At 43.1% G+C, this 17,747-nt stretch overlaps 1 protein-coding gene across 1 annotated transcript in view; it reads right to left on the reverse strand.

Annotated features, from left to right (window-relative positions):
• LOC117778333 overlaps positions 1-16,365 on the reverse strand; it is a 53,709-nt gene extending 37,344 nt beyond the window's left edge. Inside the window, exon 1 of the mRNA XM_034613834.1 lies at positions 16,021-16,365. The gene's annotated coding sequence lies outside the window, so the exon portion shown is untranslated. The remainder of the gene's footprint in view (positions 1-16,020) is intronic.
• Positions 16,366-17,747: the final 1,382 nt, after the last annotated feature.

Genomic DNA, 17,747 nt, shown 5'->3' on the forward strand with positions numbered 1-17,747 from the left:
GGGAACGGTGTTGTTTTGATCTCTATGTCAAAAAGCTGTCTACAACCTTTACTGAGCTGAAGTACAGGTCAATCAAAACACAACAAATGTAGTTTTTTTATACAGCTTTCAGTTCTTCTTAATTATGTTATTAATGCACATAACACAATAAGGAATTTCTTTGACATGGTAATTGGTTTCCAATGAAATAAAAACTGTAATTTAGATCTGTGATTTATGTTGCAGAGACAAAGGGTTGTAATTTCCAACAATTATACTGAGCTCTAACTCTCTGATCAGATTTTCAATCATGTTTACGTCTCAGAGATATAATGGGCAATCACTGAACACGCGCTCAAATCAGATCATTCTCGAGATTCTTCTCAGCTCCTGCATTCCACTGAGCAACATTTCCTCCTGAGACTGGTGTTTAATAGACTCCACAATCAACCTCATATTGTGAGACAAGCCTCCTGCATCCTGTCGCCGATGAGTAACAAAGGTTGAACAGCCATCTATCACTGGATACGGCCAATTACACCTCCATTCACTCAGGTCCCGACGGAAAGCGCAGTCTGTGCTCTCCAGATTGCATGTGGCTGCAGAGGAGCAGGGAGGCCCCCGTCCCCGGACCATCTCCGTGTCTTCCTGGCCAAGGCTGGCATGGCCCGGGGCTGGTGGAACGCTTGTTCGACAGACTGGCTTTGGCACCTTGCGCTGGTTATCTTTGTTACAAAATGCCCCCACAGCTTATGTAGTGGGACATGACTGTCACAACGTGGCCTAGCAAAGCTCCTCTAAACTGCCCTGCTGTGTTACCTTGTGTCTCCTATAGCAAGGAGGGCCGAGCAGCTCCTGCTATATCCTGCCTACACCTACAGGTATATATATATATATATTGTGTTGTTGTGAAAGGTTTTTCTGAGTTTTTTTTAATCTATCAGCCATTATCACAGGCTTGCAATCAGGAATACGGTTGTCTCATGTGGCCTTACAAGTGGCTGATAGCCCTTGAATCTAAGATAAGGTTAATTTGCTTTTGTTGGACTAATTAGAGTCCTGACTAGGAAGTGGTTGACTGGCATATGGATCTTTGGGGGTAATTTTGCATCTATTAACACTTCTGACCATATGATTCAGAGGGTTAATCGTGTTACTCACAGTCATGGCAGCCTGTACGACCACGGCGATATAGGAAATATGCAAACATACAGTAACAAGACTGCACTGACACTGTTAAAATGAACATGCAGGTACTATATTCACCATGTTCATCATCTTTGTTAAGCATGTTTAGCATGCTAACATTTGTTATTTAGAACGACGCACAAAGTGCAGCTGAGGCTAATCAGAAGTAGTCATCAGTTTTGCAGGCATTTAGTCATCAACCAAATTATTAGTCAATTGGAAATTTTGATCTGATGGGGCTAATTAACAATTAGTTGAACACTAACATGTTTGAAATTCATTCTAATGGTAATATAGAAGTTTTCACCATATTTCATGGCAATCCATCCATATTTCAGACAAAAACACATAAATGTGTCTTGTGGAGGTAGTAGAGGAAATCTGGGGATCAGTGGTAGAGGTATGGAGACCAGTAGGTTAGGTATGCTATTGTTGTTTGATGAAAAATAAGAATTTTCAAGATTTCAAGACAATCCATTTACTGGCTGCTGAGATATTTCAGCCTGACCTAAGGGGCGGCAACACACTGACATCGCTCCACTGCTGGTGTGGCTAAAAACCAGAGGATTTTAGTAGGAATAAAGCTAAAGAGGACGCCCTGATGAAAGTCTGTGATGAAACTGAGGAAATTACCAAGATTTCTTTTAGCAAGTGCAAATACGAATAACATTTACATAAAATAGACGCAGAAGAAATGGGGACAACTGCACCATATTAGCATAGTGCTATAAACTCAGCTATTCCTTTTGATTTCTGCAGGGATTTATTTGAGGCAGGACTGAAATATGGCAGCCAAAGAAGAGAAGGAAGCTCTCCTTTCTTCTCTTCCTTTCCATCGCCTCTCTGGCCTTCCAGGGGGAACTGATAGCCTCTGAGCTCAGGCTGTTCAGCCACGGCCCATTAGTTCACCTCATTCTGACAAGATGGAGGGCCTCTGACGATGGAACAGTCAAGTGTGCAAGCAGGGTGGAAGGAGGGAGAAAATACATACGAAGAAGAAAAAAAAAATCAGTTTGGGCATTTGAAGCTCATTTACTTTCTGAGGGAGAGAGAGGCCTGGTTGCTTCGGGTTCAGCAGCTACAGCTGGTAAACTAAATAAGCGTTGCCACACAGTTGCTTTGCTGCGCAGATTTATGTCAGTAAAGGCCTCGGAGCTGTGCACTCAGTTAGGCGTGGCTCCAGCATGGCCGGGCATCGCAAGTGAGAGGGCGGCGCCCTCTGAAGTGCTCCGACATTATCCTTTTTACCAGCTCAGCTGCAGGATAACTGGGCCCTGCAGTGTGTTGTGATGGTGCTGTCTGTGTGGTGGGTTGGGGAGGGGGGGGGGTATCTTCAAGTTTGAGATACATGACATAAATGAAGAAATACATTTGCATTTGCACAGCAGAGGTCTCAAGATGCAAATATTAATGGGGTTTATTTTGGAAGTTTGCACTTCTCAGGCTGTTTCTGCCGCTCTGACAGACGTATTCAGGCTAATAAAGTGTCACTACTTCCCTGTGGTGACAGTAAACAATAGCACGAAAACAAGATCGGCTACATATTCTCTTTTATTCATCTGATTCCACCTAGCCCATAGTGCCGGACTGGAAACCAGCGTGAGACTGCTGGACCCCTCTCAGAACAGTTAATTGGTGGATGTGGCTCTCCAAAACACCTCCTCTGATGTTCCTCTGTGGCGTCCCTGACGAGTCTTTTATTCGCTGCTGATTTGGTTTGTTGTTGTGCTGCGTCTCAGTGTCTGAACAGTGTGTAAAAACAGGCTATTTACCACATTCAGTGGGAGAGAGAGAGAGAGAGAGAACTGAGCAGGCTGCAGAAACACCATGTTACCTCACAGCCTTTTAGTCTTTTCTTCCGATTTGATTTGTTCTGCGTTTATCATTTTTAATCTCTCCAGCCTTTTATATAAAGAACCTCCATCTTCATTTCTTTTTTTTCCTCTCCCTCCCACCCCTGATCTCCCCTGTCCTCCTTTTTTTCCCTTTGTCTCCCTCTCTTCCAACATGATGCCTGTTTGTGAAAAGAGGTTGAAGCATGCTTTATCTCGCTGCCACCCCCTTCCCGGCCTTCTTTTGTGAGTTACAAAAGAACAGTGGATACCTTGGTTTGGACATTATTTCATGCAGAGAGTAATTAATGAGACAATTAGCTTTTTCCCTCTCTTTGTGCTCACTTTGAACTAAACCAACAGCCAAAAGGACTGCTCTTTAATTGCACGTGGGTCATGGATATAATTAAGATATGAAGGCAGCCTCTTTATGAAACTTGACTGTGAGTAACTGTTTGTTGTTCTGACTGCATTCATGTCTTAAGAGACTGCACCGTGGACTGGCAACGGGACTATCAAACGAGACAAAGATCCAGCGTGGCTGAGATGAAAGTTGCCATGATCAAAACCGCTGAGCACAACAACACAACCTGCAGCCGGCAAGACGGCAGTAATGAAGCTGAAGGGAAGCACCGAAACAAGCGTCTTTTTGTTTGCCTTCCCACTGTCAAACTGCTTTATCGATGTTGTCGTGATGTGACACGCCAAACGCACACACTGTTGGGAGTAGTTTCACTTAATGACAATGAGAAAGCAGTGTGACATATTTTGGAGTCACTTAAATCAAGCTTTACTCTTTATTCCCTTTATTGTTGTCACTTTGAGCCGACTAAGGGACTGTGTGAAAATTATGCAGAAGGGTTTGAAAAAAAGAGCGAGTGCTTTGTTTGATTCAATTTGCTGGAGAGAGAAATATATTTTTGGAGGACAATCAAGGGGAGGGGGATAGGAGTGGATTTGTATTTTTGAACATCACGGTGAGGCAGCCTGTGTTTTTTCACTGATAGTGGTGGAAACTGTTTGGTTAAGCCCCTTTTCACTGGTCAAAAAAACACCACTAACATCTGGCTTTTGTCTGCAATGGGAATGTTACAATTGGCATTCACTCACAGGTGAAATTATGTTTTTCGTCGGCTACGGCTCATATCGGCAGCGTTCACCCCTGTGAACTTGTTTATTTGACTTTCTGGCATTGGTGTGTAAATAGCCATGAATTTGTGAATTCATTGTTTTTGACATTTTGTGAACATCATACAACATTGATATTTTTCTTTATATTGTTCAGGCAAACTCCCCGACCGGCAACATGAAAGGAGTCAACTGCTTTTCTTTTGTGAGTTTACCTACTTTTAAAAAACCTGCGTGCACCAGCTGAGTTTGGTATAAAAGGAGTATTAGTAGCTATTGTTTCTATTGATGGTACATGACATTGATAAATGCCCTTTTCTATGTTTGACATAATTTGCAATGTAGCAGACATTGTGAAAATTATGAATCCATTTAAAATGTAAATACTTACAGGAGAGACTGGCATTACATACAAAGAAAAGTTAACATATCCAATAGTCTATTCTGTGATAATTCAGACGGGTTTTAAATGCAGCTGTAGAAGCTTCTCAAAGCACAGCAAAAATAAGCTGCATGACAACATCCTGATTAGTGGCATTTTGATTTTGGAGTATTCTGTAGATATCACGGTTTCCACAAAGTACCATTTCTTCTTTTCTCCTGAGAACACCTTTGTTGTAGCTCCACGTCTCCCACTGTGAACCAAGTACCTTGTAAAACTGTAGTTTAAACGAATCTCACACACTCTCACACACACACACACAAGCCGTCTATTCCCAGACTACAATAAAATGTGTGTGGGTGTGATTAGTGAATGTCCCACCACACCCCAACGTCTCTCATTAATCTCACATGAGTGATTAGGCTGCTGCGACGTATGGAACCACAGGAGGTGTGAAACTGGGTGTGAAACTGTTGTCATCTCATATGTTATCGCACTCTGGAGACCCGGAGGATTAAACCATGCCAGGCACAGCCCATTGGCAGCTAATCATGCCGCTAATGATAAGTGAAATATTCGACTGACTCTCATAACAATGGCAACGCAAGGTCAAGAACTCGCAAAGATCGCGGAGACGCACACGAGCGGCGCCAAATGTTGTCTCTTCAGCCGCTCGCGTTGTTTGGCGTAAACCTGAAGCGAGGGCCGCACGCGAGCCTGAGTGAAGCCTTCTGAATCTGACACTTGATGTCTGATTAGAGTAAAACATCAGGCTGAACTCCAACTGTGACGCTCTGATGAGGAGCGATCTAAAGGGTCTCATCAGGAGACGTCATGCTGACCGCTGGTGCTGTGCCAGATGCTTGACGCTCAGCGCAGCTCCACATCACAAAAATACGGAATCTGTTACCTGCAGGCACGTTTTAATTAAAATAAAAGTAGAGCGCTCCAAATGAGAACAACAGCAGTTAGTCAGTCTGGGAAGAAAGAAATCAAATGCCATCAGCCACTAACACTTCACTATTCACCCTACATTTTGCTTACATGCCAGATTCTATAGCTCATACAGATAAATATAGCCTCCCCTCGACATTTTCTCCTAATGACATTTATAAATGGGAAATAATAATGACGCATTAACAAACCGAATCCAGAGATATATGGTTTCCTCAATGGAGGTCAAGGCAAGGGTCAGCTCCCCGAGGAGCTGCTTATGACTCAGGGACGTGGCTGGGCTCTTTAGTTAAGGGGCCCCAGGTTCATTGTTTCACATTATAAACTGAAATAATAAGGCTGTTAAAGTGACACCTGGATCCTTACCTAATCTCGAGGCCTCATTTTGTAAAGGGATTAGAATCTGCTCTAATGTAGGATGATGTTGTGTGCATGTATTGCTTGTTACCTCCGGCAAAGCGTTAATGTTTTCAGCTCTGTCTGTTTGTTTAATGGTTAGTTTGTATGTTTGTTTGATTAAAAAAAAATAAACCAATCGGATTCCTTCGAAACTTAGTGGAATGGTGGGCAATGGGCCAAGAGAGAAGCCATTAAATTTTGAAGCGAATTCGATTAAGGGGGTTGGTTCAGGAATTTCTTTCCACTTTCTTTAACATTGCGAGATATTGATTTTTTAAACTGATTTCCCAGTGAATAACTCATGAATCTTCATGAAAAAAAATCTGGTATATTTAGGGAACATATATTGTGGGGTGTATGCAATTTATTGCAGCTTGACTGAATGTAAGGGGACTGTTGGTCCTTGGTGGAGTTATTCTAGTTCTTTATCACATTTTTACGAGGTCAAAATGCCACATATGAGTTCTCAAATTTTTTTAATCAATCATTAACAATGATAGAGGAAATACTTATAAAAAAACGAATTGTCCAAAAGGATCCGAGTGGAATTTTAGTGAAATGTCAGCACGATAGCATCATCAACTGACTCGTGTTTGTTTGTTTTCCCGACATAAACCATATTCATTCAACTTAGCTTCACTCCATGTTTCTCCTCTGGTCATCCTCGTCCCTCCAGCATGAGGCCTGAACTCTCCGGTTTGAGAAGCGCTGCTCCTAACTGATTACTCAGTCAACTTAATTTTGCCTCAGGGTCTCCTCCAAGGTTCACCCAGCTCTGCTCTGGGTTAATTTTTACTCTATTTAAATTATTTTCTACACAAGAGATCGCTAATAAATATATGCAGCAATAAAAAAAATCAGTGTTAGTTAGTTAATAGATATGGTGATATTAGTCCTATTCCTTAGAAATCAGATGTATACTAAATGGTTTTGCCACATACATTATGAGAGCTGTGAGATTTTTTCAAATGGAGAATGTGCTATTTTATACTGCACACCACATTTTTGGCTGTAAACTGTTTGTGTCTTGAGCTTCAGTTCACCTCTTTAACTAGAATCATTATCTTTTCATCACTTTAGTCGAACATAAGCTTTGATCACCTAAACACAAGTTCATGGTGCTTTAGTCACTACAGGTGATTATGTTAGAACAAATGAAATAGTGATGAGAATTGCGGCTCTTTGGAGGAAGCCGGAACTCATGACTCCCTTCCTCTCTGAGAGCTGTTCAAAAGAAAGGCTCATCATTATTTTTTTTTGTAGGAGGCTGGAGTTACAAGATTTATGTGTGAAATAATCACTACTATTATAATATGACAGGGAAAGATTTGGATCATCTCTTCTTGCATGTGTGAACAAGGTTTAACAGCAATAAATTACTTATTTGCTACACCTAATGTTGAGGACCTGCATTGTAAACATTACTCAAAGTGATGCCATGTCTATGTTATGGATGAAGACACATTTAGTGAGTTGGTGTTTGTCTGTTGTAGTGTAAAATGTATAAACAGATATAGAATATAGTCGGTAATTCATATTAATACTAAAATCACAAATACTGCGCTGCTGCACTGCATTTAATACAACGTCATTATATGATCTTTCTCTCAGCGCCAATAACTATGACTAACTTTCAGTGTCCCAGGCAGACATGTTCCTTAACACATTTATTATATTGATCAAAAATGAATCTCTGGTTTCATTATGTTTCGCACAAAACTAACTTTGCTTTTTTTCCAATCAGCAGCATACAGCTGACAGGTTTAAGGAGCGATGACTTCGGTGTCTGAGGGCTCACCAAAGGCAACTCCACTGTATATTTTCATACTATTCATGTTTTTTTCTACATCTTTTCAGTGTTTTCAAGAAAGTTTCAAGAAAACTGACTTTGCTGCTCCATTCTCCTTATCTTCAATGTTGGCTAAAATAAATACTAACAGTGACCACCAACTGGCCTAATCTCATTCAGTATGCACTTGGTAACTAAAATATCTGTCACACAAAACTCAAATCCAACAATCCTTCCTCTGGGAATGTTATGATGTTTAGTTTATGTTGAAAATAGGTGTTTATTCAACTATTCAACTGTATTGTGATATAGGGCTTTTATATGTGTGATGCTGGACTAATAGTGAATATTAGAAACCTCTTTTAAGCTTCATTAAAAAGAGTTGTCGTTTGCGTGGGAGCAAGCAAAGTTTTGCTGTCATTTTAAGTTTGATTACTGAAAACTGTAAATGGTGGAAACATGGGAAAGGCACAGTGCTCGGTAAGAAAAAAAAAAAACATGAATCAGGGGATATGAAATCACATGAGAATTGAGTCTGATAGTTCCTCTAGGCTAAACTAAACATCTCAATTACCTCCAGGGGGTTGAAGAAGTACTGAGGGAAGGAGATGTGGCAGAAACAATATTTAAATTGACTGTCAGAAGAGGAAAAACCTTGCTGAGCCCATATTTGATTGCATATTTTATGGAGCACAAACAGAAATGCATGCACAAATGCATTCCGAGCCACTGTAGTGCCTGCTGCTGCCAGCCTGCCACACTGTTATAATCGTCAGCCGCATATGGAGCTGCTGTCCTCCCTGTGGGGAATAGGGTTGTAGAACGGGCCGGCGGGATGAGACCGGAGGACCTCACCACTCAAAAGGTGATGAATGCTACGCAGCCTCCTGTAGAGCATCTGTGAGAGCAGATGAATGGGGAGGAGAGGCTGATAAATTGGGTCACAGGAACGTTAGCGTTTCTGGGTAATGCGGTGAAAATGCTGGAGGAGTGCAGCTGGGTGGCTGCACGTGCCTACAACTGGGGCAAGAGCTGCTCCAACCTGACTTGATTTCCTCTCTCTGGTTCTGCTGGCACTAATCTTTTTGGAAAAGTTCTGCTTTTAATTTGCAAAAAAAAACATGCTTTGACTCTTCATTTCTTGAAGCCACAAATTCAAAACAAGCCACTTAAAATGGAAACGTGAACTCAATTTATTTGTTTGAAGCATTTGAAGATTATGATTTATATTTCTAATAACTTGTTAAACGGTGTTTGTCCTTTTTTCCTTAATTAAAACTATACACACAAATTCTGGATTAATGTATACATTTATGCACAAACAGATAATTGATATTGATGAACACTATAGTGGCTTGCTGATAAACACTGTATATTGACATTTGACCTATCATTTCTTGGCATTATTTATTGAGTAAAGAAACACAAAAACTAGACTTACTCTCTGAAGGCAGGCGAGAGAACGCAGGAGACAGAGAAGTCAACAGAAAAACAGAGTAAATCCATGAGGGTGAACGGACTGACAGAGGAGAGTGTGGAGCACAGAGACTTCATTCACAAAAGGAGGCGGAGCTAATAGTACTCAGGTGTGACACATTAGAGCAGGTGAGGTCAATGACATGATCGGGAAGGTCAGACAGACAGGAAGTAAAGTAAGGAAACACAATGTCCAAACGCTAGGAAACCGCAAGTCCACAAAGGTCTTCCCCAAAATATCAAAACACAAAGTCTCTCAAAAGTCAAAGGACAGAATCATGATATGTTGTCCTGATCATGATTACGACCACAGACTAAAACATTTATTTCTATTTCAATTAAAAATTTGTATTCCCTCTATAAAATTATTTCAATAGTTAGTTTCAGATGTTAGATTTCTTGGTACAAATGAAAGTTTAAATGGTCCATCAAATACTTATTTTTTCATGTATATATTTTATTTAAAATTCATAAGTTTTTATTTTATGTGTCTGTGTTATTATATCTTCGTGCATTTCAAATACAAAATTAGAAATAATTATTTTTAAATATCGCCATGTATCGCTTTTTTTGTAGCTTTCTGTTAAATGTATCAGATGACTCATGTTGCACTTGGGGTCGTTCACATGAATTTATCCAATCAAATGGGATTTGGGATGACCTGAAGAGCAATCCCATCTGCACTTGACATGTTAGCCTGCTAGCTTGTGGCTAGCTTGCTATAGCTAACACTTTATAACAATGGTCAGAGATGAGTGGTTGATTTCTAATTGATTTATGTCTCCTTCATCCCCCAATTCTTTATCTAACAATGCTGGAGAGGGATGTGTGGGGAGGAGCCATCAGTCCTCTGTAGGAATCAAGCTGCGGCCAATGTTTAGCGATTGCAATAATATATCTGAACTATTTCATCAAATCTATCTGAAAATGAAGCTTCGTGAACGTTAAGACAAGCTACAACCAATATTTGAATGTCATTGTAACATAAAGGGTCAGCAAGGAAGTGTGGTTGTTAGCACTATTGCCTCAGCCAAATGGATCCCAGTTTAAATCCTGGTTTGGCCCAGGCCTTTCTACGTGGAGTTTGCATGTCCTCCCTGTGTCAGCGTGGGCTCTTTCCTGTTTCCTCCCACAGACCAAACTCATGCAGACTGGGACTGGGTTAAATGAAAACTCTAAATTGACCAAAGTTGCGAATGTGAGTGAGAATGTTTGTTTGTCTCTGTGTGTTGGCCCTGTGATGGTGCTGGTGACCTGTCCAGAGTGTACACCACCTCTCGCCCAATGTCAGCTTGGATTGGCTCCAGCTCCCCCCTCCTGCGACCCTCAAAGGAATAAGTGGTGTAGCTGAATAGATGACTGGATGGATGTGACATAAAACCCATTGGCAGCCGTGATGTCAAAGTGAAACTACTGACCTTTAAGAAAGTGCATGTGTCAATCATTAATGCATATTATATACAGCAGACATGCATGGACAGCGATGTATGTGCATATGACGCCACATCACATCACATCACATCTCTGCAGTGGGGTGTGTCCACTGCCCTTGTTCTGTTTAGGCCTGTTCATTACTCGAATCTCATTTCATTAATCTCAGGTTGTGGAGCAGCGATATGAGGTGGTGGGGGGCACAGAGGATGGGGGTGAGGATGGGGGGGTCCTTTACCTTGGCACAGACAAGAAGACAAACTAGATTTGAGGGTGGATAGATCTTGTCGGCAGCGCACGCCGCCTCTTGGCAAGCAAAGTGAAGTCGATATCGAGCGGGGGCCTTTCTTGCCTCCTAAGATTTACAGTATCTGGAGCTCCGCAGCCTCGTACTCCAGTAGATGGATGAGTATTTCATACGGTGCCAACTGGCGCACCACGAGTTGAGCTGAAGGTCATTGTGACTCATTTCCAGCTCAGGAGCTGGGCGGCTGGACACAGAGCTGCTAAACCTCACCGACTTGTTTTAATAGTAAAGAATCTGGCTGTGTGTAAAGGACCAGACTGCAGACAGCCACTGTGCCGTTACTGTGCAGCACATGTACAGGCTGTACAGTGCCAAAGACAGTTGAGAGTACAGTCGTAGGCAGTGGGTACAGATTGCCATAGAAGCTCGAGGCATATGGCAGGGCGCCCCATGCCTCCCAGTTAATTGAGTCCTAATGAATCATTGGTTTGGCATGCTACATGTCCCTTGTGATGGCTGGTGTCATTGATGCATTGAAGATGCCCAGTCCTCTGGAAGTGAAGCGGGCAGTGACGGCTGCTCCGGTTGAACACGGGAGGCGGGCCGACACTGCTGGCTTCACGCTGAACACTTCACTCACTCACCAGATGTTACAGGCCAAGGCGCAGGGATTACGAGCCACCAAGCTCCACACAATGGAAGTAATTGTGTGATCGCCTGGCAATTCACAGGCCCATTTGATTCCAGTAACACTCTGTATGGTGGTGAGGTCGCTGCCACATTGTCAACTCAACGGGGTCAGCGCGATCAGGGACATAAATGTGGGAAAACACTTGAAGTCAATGATGCTTGACTGCTGTTTTTGCAGAATCTCTACATACATCTACAATTAACTGAATTAGATATGGATTGATGGAAACATCAAATAAGCATTGGCTGCAATTAGCGGCAATTAGTGATAATTGAGAACTACCAATTGTGCTCCTTTAAAATAACTTGAACTTTTTCACTGTGTCTCCCTTACTTCATCATACAATTAAATGATACTAATTGAACTGCATTTTAATAAGGTGTGATACTTTTAGAAACCATTTAGAAACGTCCATTTTACTTGCATAATTTCTCAGTGGATATTAAATAAAATGTAATGAATTAATTTGCAGCAAGAATTAAAGGTTGAGTCTCAATTTACATTCTCATTATGAAGTGAAAAAAACGTTTAAATTTATTGTGCAAGACAATGTCATTTATGTGGAGGGGCTGTACTCAGTTTTAAAAGTTTCCAATTTTATTAATTAAAAAGGTCAGGCCAATACATAGAGAGAAAATTATAATTCAACTATTTGCCATTTCAGGTTTTTTATCTTACATAACTGTTGATGTTGTTTCCAGAGACTAAGGGTAATTAGTGAAGATGGTCTCCACCATATTTCTTTGTCTGAGGTGCATCAAGCTAAATATTGTTTCTGTGAAGGATGATAACATTTTGGGAAATCAAATTTTTTAGCTAAATGAGATGACCATTACCGTCATCATGATGCCGTAAATATGAAGCTGGAGCCAACAGTGTGTTAGCTTAGCTTAGCATAAATACTGTAAACAAGGGGAAACAGCTAGCATGGCAAAAGATTAAAAATAATCTACCTACCAACACTTCTGCAGCTAACACTTTATATCTTTGTATAATCTGTAGACCAAACAAAAATGTTTTTTATGAAAATGATGCTGCGTTTAGACATAAGTGAAATTTGTGTCATTCACTTGACCAGCTTGATTTAAAAAAAATGTAAACTTCAGCCCAAAATTTTCGTGATCACCCAACATCCACCCGACAGATGCTGGCTCCACTCCGAGCTAGCAGGTTATCAAACTGGTCAGCCGGAGGTAGTCGTTCAGACGCAGCTCCTGGAGAAGACTGTTGAATTCCCTGAGCTGTGTGTGCCTACGGATGGTCTTATGGACCCACACACAATGGCACTCGCCTCTCTGGGGTTTCCACAACTGGTACAACGCAGAGTCACTTCAGCCATGGTTGATAATGAACAAAAATGGTGGGAAGAGATAGCCCCTCCTCTTCTCATCTTTTCTAGCAAAGAGCGGGCGAATATTTGCAGGTTGTGTTTACTCAAGTAAATATTGCAAATATTGATCCAGCGGCCAAAGTCAAGCACAAAACGCAACATGAAAATGTATTTCGTGTTCGGCCTGACTGCAAAATGATATGCTGGAATAATTCTTAGCTGGGACTTTTTGCAAGACAACCAGCGAAGACTCCAAGAAGACATTGATAAGAAAAAGCCTGTCACATGGCCGCCATAAAACAGCAAGGGGTTGTTTCTACACTTTGGTGTCTGTTAAGATCGTCCCATCTTACACTGGTATTTCCCAACATGTCAAACTACTTCTTTGCCTCTGATGCGGGAGATCTGAGATCCTTTTCTTTAGCTACGATCACAGCTTGCAGTGCGAGTCTTTGTAGCTTGAGTTTTTGCTACTGACACATTTAGTTGCCACAGCCCTCCCACTGCACTCTCAACTTCAGATGCACCTGTCATGTTGATTAGACCCCGGTGGAGGATGTGCATCATTCTTCACTCCACACAGCATCACTATCTGAGCAATCTCCCCCTTTTGTTCACCAAAAAGGAACCAAGTTCACCTCTGACCTGCCTCTGCCAGGGGCCATGTCTTCATTGATGAATAGACTAGATGTGATAAGGCCAAATGAAAACTCAGACATAAATGTTTCAGGCTCATTAAAAACACATTTATAAAAGATTTAGACCCCTCCAGCAATTGTGTGTCATATGTGGAAAAAGCTACATTAAAGTTAGTGTAACCCCCCCCCGTTCAGTAGAGGCATTATCTCGGAGCACTTGGGAAACCCTCGGGGAGTTCAAGTCGAGGTGGTGCCACAGCGATATAAGGGGAAACAACAACTGTGATAACGCACCAGGCTCTCAGCAAGACAAAAGGCAAGAAGCAACACTACAGCAAGTGGGCGAGACAACCCCAAAGATTTTAAAGGAGTGCAAAACATCTACCAGCTGAAACGTTGTCCCCCGCGTTGCTGTAACTGTTCTGAGATAACACGAAAAGGACATATTCCAACAGCGTTCAATATTTTATAGTAATTGTAAAAGGGGGAAAAAGGCATCGTGCCCTTAATCAGACAAGATGCAGCTTCCATATCCACTCGCTGCGTTTGCTGTCAGGAGCTAAATTAAGTGTCTGGGATCCACTGGGAGACCTAACAAAGCAGCCCTTACAGGAGAAGTTAATGCTCTCTAGTGTTTTGTTCAGCTCCATCTTAAGCCCCACAATTCACACTGGGCTGCAGAGAACTGTCTTGGGATGACAACTGGAAATCGTGCTGTGAGAGCGTGCGTGTGTGTGTGTTTGTGTGTGCGTGTGTGTGTGTGTTTGCACGCGCAACACATGTGTCCTACAATCAAGCCAGTGAGTGCAGCTTAGGATCTGTTGCAGAACATCCTCTGTAAGGAGATTACTAAAGGCAGTTTGGCCGACTGGCAGAAGTCGCCGGTGAACTTTGGCATGGATGTCACAAAGCTAATGCTGTCCCGCCAAGACACAACACAAACATGACTTTTCGTCATTTGGGCCAACAGGAAGTAGGTGAGCCATGGCCTTTCAGCAGATACTGTTTAAAAGCTGTTTCCACGGCTATAGCCAAGGCCACTGCGATACTGTATGTAGTCCTGCACTCATGAGCGCTCAAGCAGAAAACACAAGGCATCATGACAGACATATGGTCCAAAACTAAACAGTGCATTTGAACTGGTGATATCGCCTCAATATTGGGTTTGAAGAGGTTAAAAAAATGCAGATGAGAAAGTCAATGAATAGCTTATTCTGAAGTTAATTTAGGAAATGGTTCAAGGCTCTGACTCCATTCTTTTTTTAACTTTTACTAAAACAGTGGTTCTCAAACTTTTGCACTTCAAGAGCCCCTCAGACTACATCACAAACCCCCATTAACAATTTTAACTTTCAATGTGTTATGAAAGGAATTCTATGAAATATGGGACCAAACATTTTGTCAGTGTGTTACATATGGATTAAATATAGTGAAAATGACAGATTCCCCTTTTCTGCCAGGGATCCCCTCCAACCCCTCGAGGACCCTTGGGGGTCCCTTTACCCCACTTTGAGAATCCCGTGTTCTAAAAAATTAGATTCAACTGGGATGATATGGCTCAATAACATGCATGTCTTTTCACAGTGCTGGCTCTAAAGTGTATTTCCACAGCGAAAAACCGGATCACCGGCCGCTCCAATGCAACCATTTCTAATCAGGAAAATCCAAAGATGATCACAGCTGCACACCATGACGCAGTTTAGACGCCCCCCCCTCCCTCTCCAGCACTAGACTCTTCCACAATTAACAGGATTGTGTTATCCCCACGATGACCCGTGATCTTGAACCGAGAGGACTCGTGCACAGGCCTCTGTTCACACACCACGGACGGAGGCGGACTGAGGTTCAGCGCGGTCAGACCGGTGCCGCTGCGCTGCGCTGCGCGCTCCCATCCAAGCGTCCATCCACAGGTTCTTACCCCGCCAGCGCAGACTGCTGGACATTTTCTAACCGATTGTCCGCACAGATCAATACATTTATCAACACATGCCATCGTGTCACCAGTCACTCATTCAGCCAGCATCAGAGTTCACACGCAGCCGTTTGGAGATGATTTACTGCTGTTGCAGCAGGACATTTGAATATGTGTGGAGGGAGGAGGGGGGCACAGACATGGTTCAGTCTCTCCTTAACATGATAATCGTCTCTTTACGATTGTGAGGCAAAATAACATAAAGGTGCAGGTTATGCATCGATATCACCTCAAAGCCAAATGACCATCCCTGGTTTGTGCGCAATTCAATGTGGGACAGCGGGTTATTTGACAGGCGACCGGCGTTTGCTCGGTAAAGGACTGCACGTTCAAACCCAGCACAGCGGCATCGATGATCTCACTCGCAGGCTCACTCTCGTTTCTGTTTATTTCACTACATGTCTGTCTCAGTCATCCACACGGAGACCGGTCCGCAGCCCATCTCCATTCAGCGGCCAGTAACGCATCCTAAATCCACGAATCTGTCACGTCGCTGAGCTGCTTCAAATCTTTAAACATCTCTACAGTTTGTGGGGGGGAAAAGGACAAAAACTCGTCAACAGCTCAGAAAGTGAGACACTCACCTTTTCTCAGTGGACGCTTTTCTGTGCCATTTATGCGTTTTAATCCACATCTGTGTCTCCTTCATTTGAGCGCCCTATTCCCCCCAGTGAGAGAGAGAGAGAGAGGATGAGAGGAGTGAGTGAGTGAGGGAGGGAGGGAGGGAGAGAGAGAGAGTGAGAGACAGAGGGAGAGCGCGTTTAAGAAAATCCATTTGTTAATTCCATTTGCCGGACACACACAAGGTGAAATCACATTTGCCTCCGCCTGTTACATGTTTGGAATTCCTCCTTAATTCTAAGATCCCGCATAAAAAGCACTGTCTTCTTCTTCTCGTCCTCCTTTTTTTCTCTCTCTCTTCTTTTTCTTCTTCTTCTTCTCTCCGGCGCTGAAGTTGCCTGGTTACCCCTGTTTCTCATTCAAGGAGGCTGAAGCGCTGCGTACAGCGGCCAATCACAGCAGCAGCAGCCGGAGAGATTAACTATTTCTTGGCTCCACTATTCTAGTTCCAGGCTAAAAAAAAAAAAGAAAATGAGGGGAGTGGGCGGGGAAACTGGGCCCCCGGTGACGGGAAAAAAGAAAAAATTAAAATGCACGGAGAGAATAATGTGGATGAGAGAGGAGGAGGAGGAGGGGGTGGGGGGGGGGGGGGGGCGTTGGAGGGAGAATGCGTGGATTGGGGGGAGGGGGACGAGGGGGGGATTAAACATTTTCAAAAAAAAATAAAGGATTGTGGGAGAGGAGGAGGAGGAACCAGTTGCCACTTCTCACAACAACAAAGATGTTGATGTCCCAGGCTTGTGTGAGGATGTTTTGCAAACGGAGCCGAGTCTCCATCACTGGACAAAGTCCCAGGCTACGTCCACACATTTACTTCCTGGCGTCCACACTGCCCTGAAGTTGTAGAGCCGCTAAAATTGAGAAGTTTGGCCCCGTTTTAGTTTGAAAACTCCGGGGCTGCGTTTTCATCCGGATGAGAAGAGACCGAGATGTTTGGAAAAGATGAAGCTTGCAACCACTTGCTGATTGGTCACAAATTAACCTTCGCTGATTCGTCAGGCTCCTATCAATGACCCCATTCAGAAGAAAACAACTGTCATTAGCCTCGGCTACCAGACTATTCAATTACGAGCATTGCTGACCCTGCTGTTGTTAGTCGTAGGAGACAACCTATTATTCAAGCAATCTGTGACAATTCTGCAGCTGACAACCAAATGCTTCCTGTTTACACCTGCACATGCATGCCCGGTGCACGTGAGCGGACACATCACATGCGTTTTCAATCTTGTTAGTATGGACGAGGATTAAAACTCATAAGGAGCCAAAACGCTCGTGTGGACAGAGACCGTTTTAGTTTGACGTAAATAAGTAGCCGAGATTCGTCATGTGATCATCCCCAAACAGCAATCCGTCAGGGGGAATTGATCGTCCCCCCCTTTAACCAGCCAGCCGTCAAGCCAAAGCCCCCCTCCCCTCCTTCCTCAGCCCGTGTCCCACTCCAGTCGCCTCATCATAGGCCGTATTGATTTCAATTTCCCCCTCCAGCCATGAGGGTGAAAGGTGCAGGGGAGAGAGAGTCAACTTCAATCACTTGTACACATGGCGCGTGGGGGCATAATGACCCCCCACCTTCACGCTCGGCCACTGAGGGAGGGGTACTACATCCAGGTCGAGCCCCCAACCATCCCAAAACACACACACACAACTCTATGAAAGCCTTGGCCTCATTGTGACTGTATGGCTGCAGCCT

Source organism: Hippoglossus hippoglossus, chromosome 17 (genome assembly GCF_009819705.1).
Source record: "Hippoglossus hippoglossus isolate fHipHip1 chromosome 17, fHipHip1.pri, whole genome shotgun sequence".
Taxonomy (NCBI): domain Eukaryota; kingdom Metazoa; phylum Chordata; class Actinopteri; order Pleuronectiformes; family Pleuronectidae; genus Hippoglossus; species Hippoglossus hippoglossus.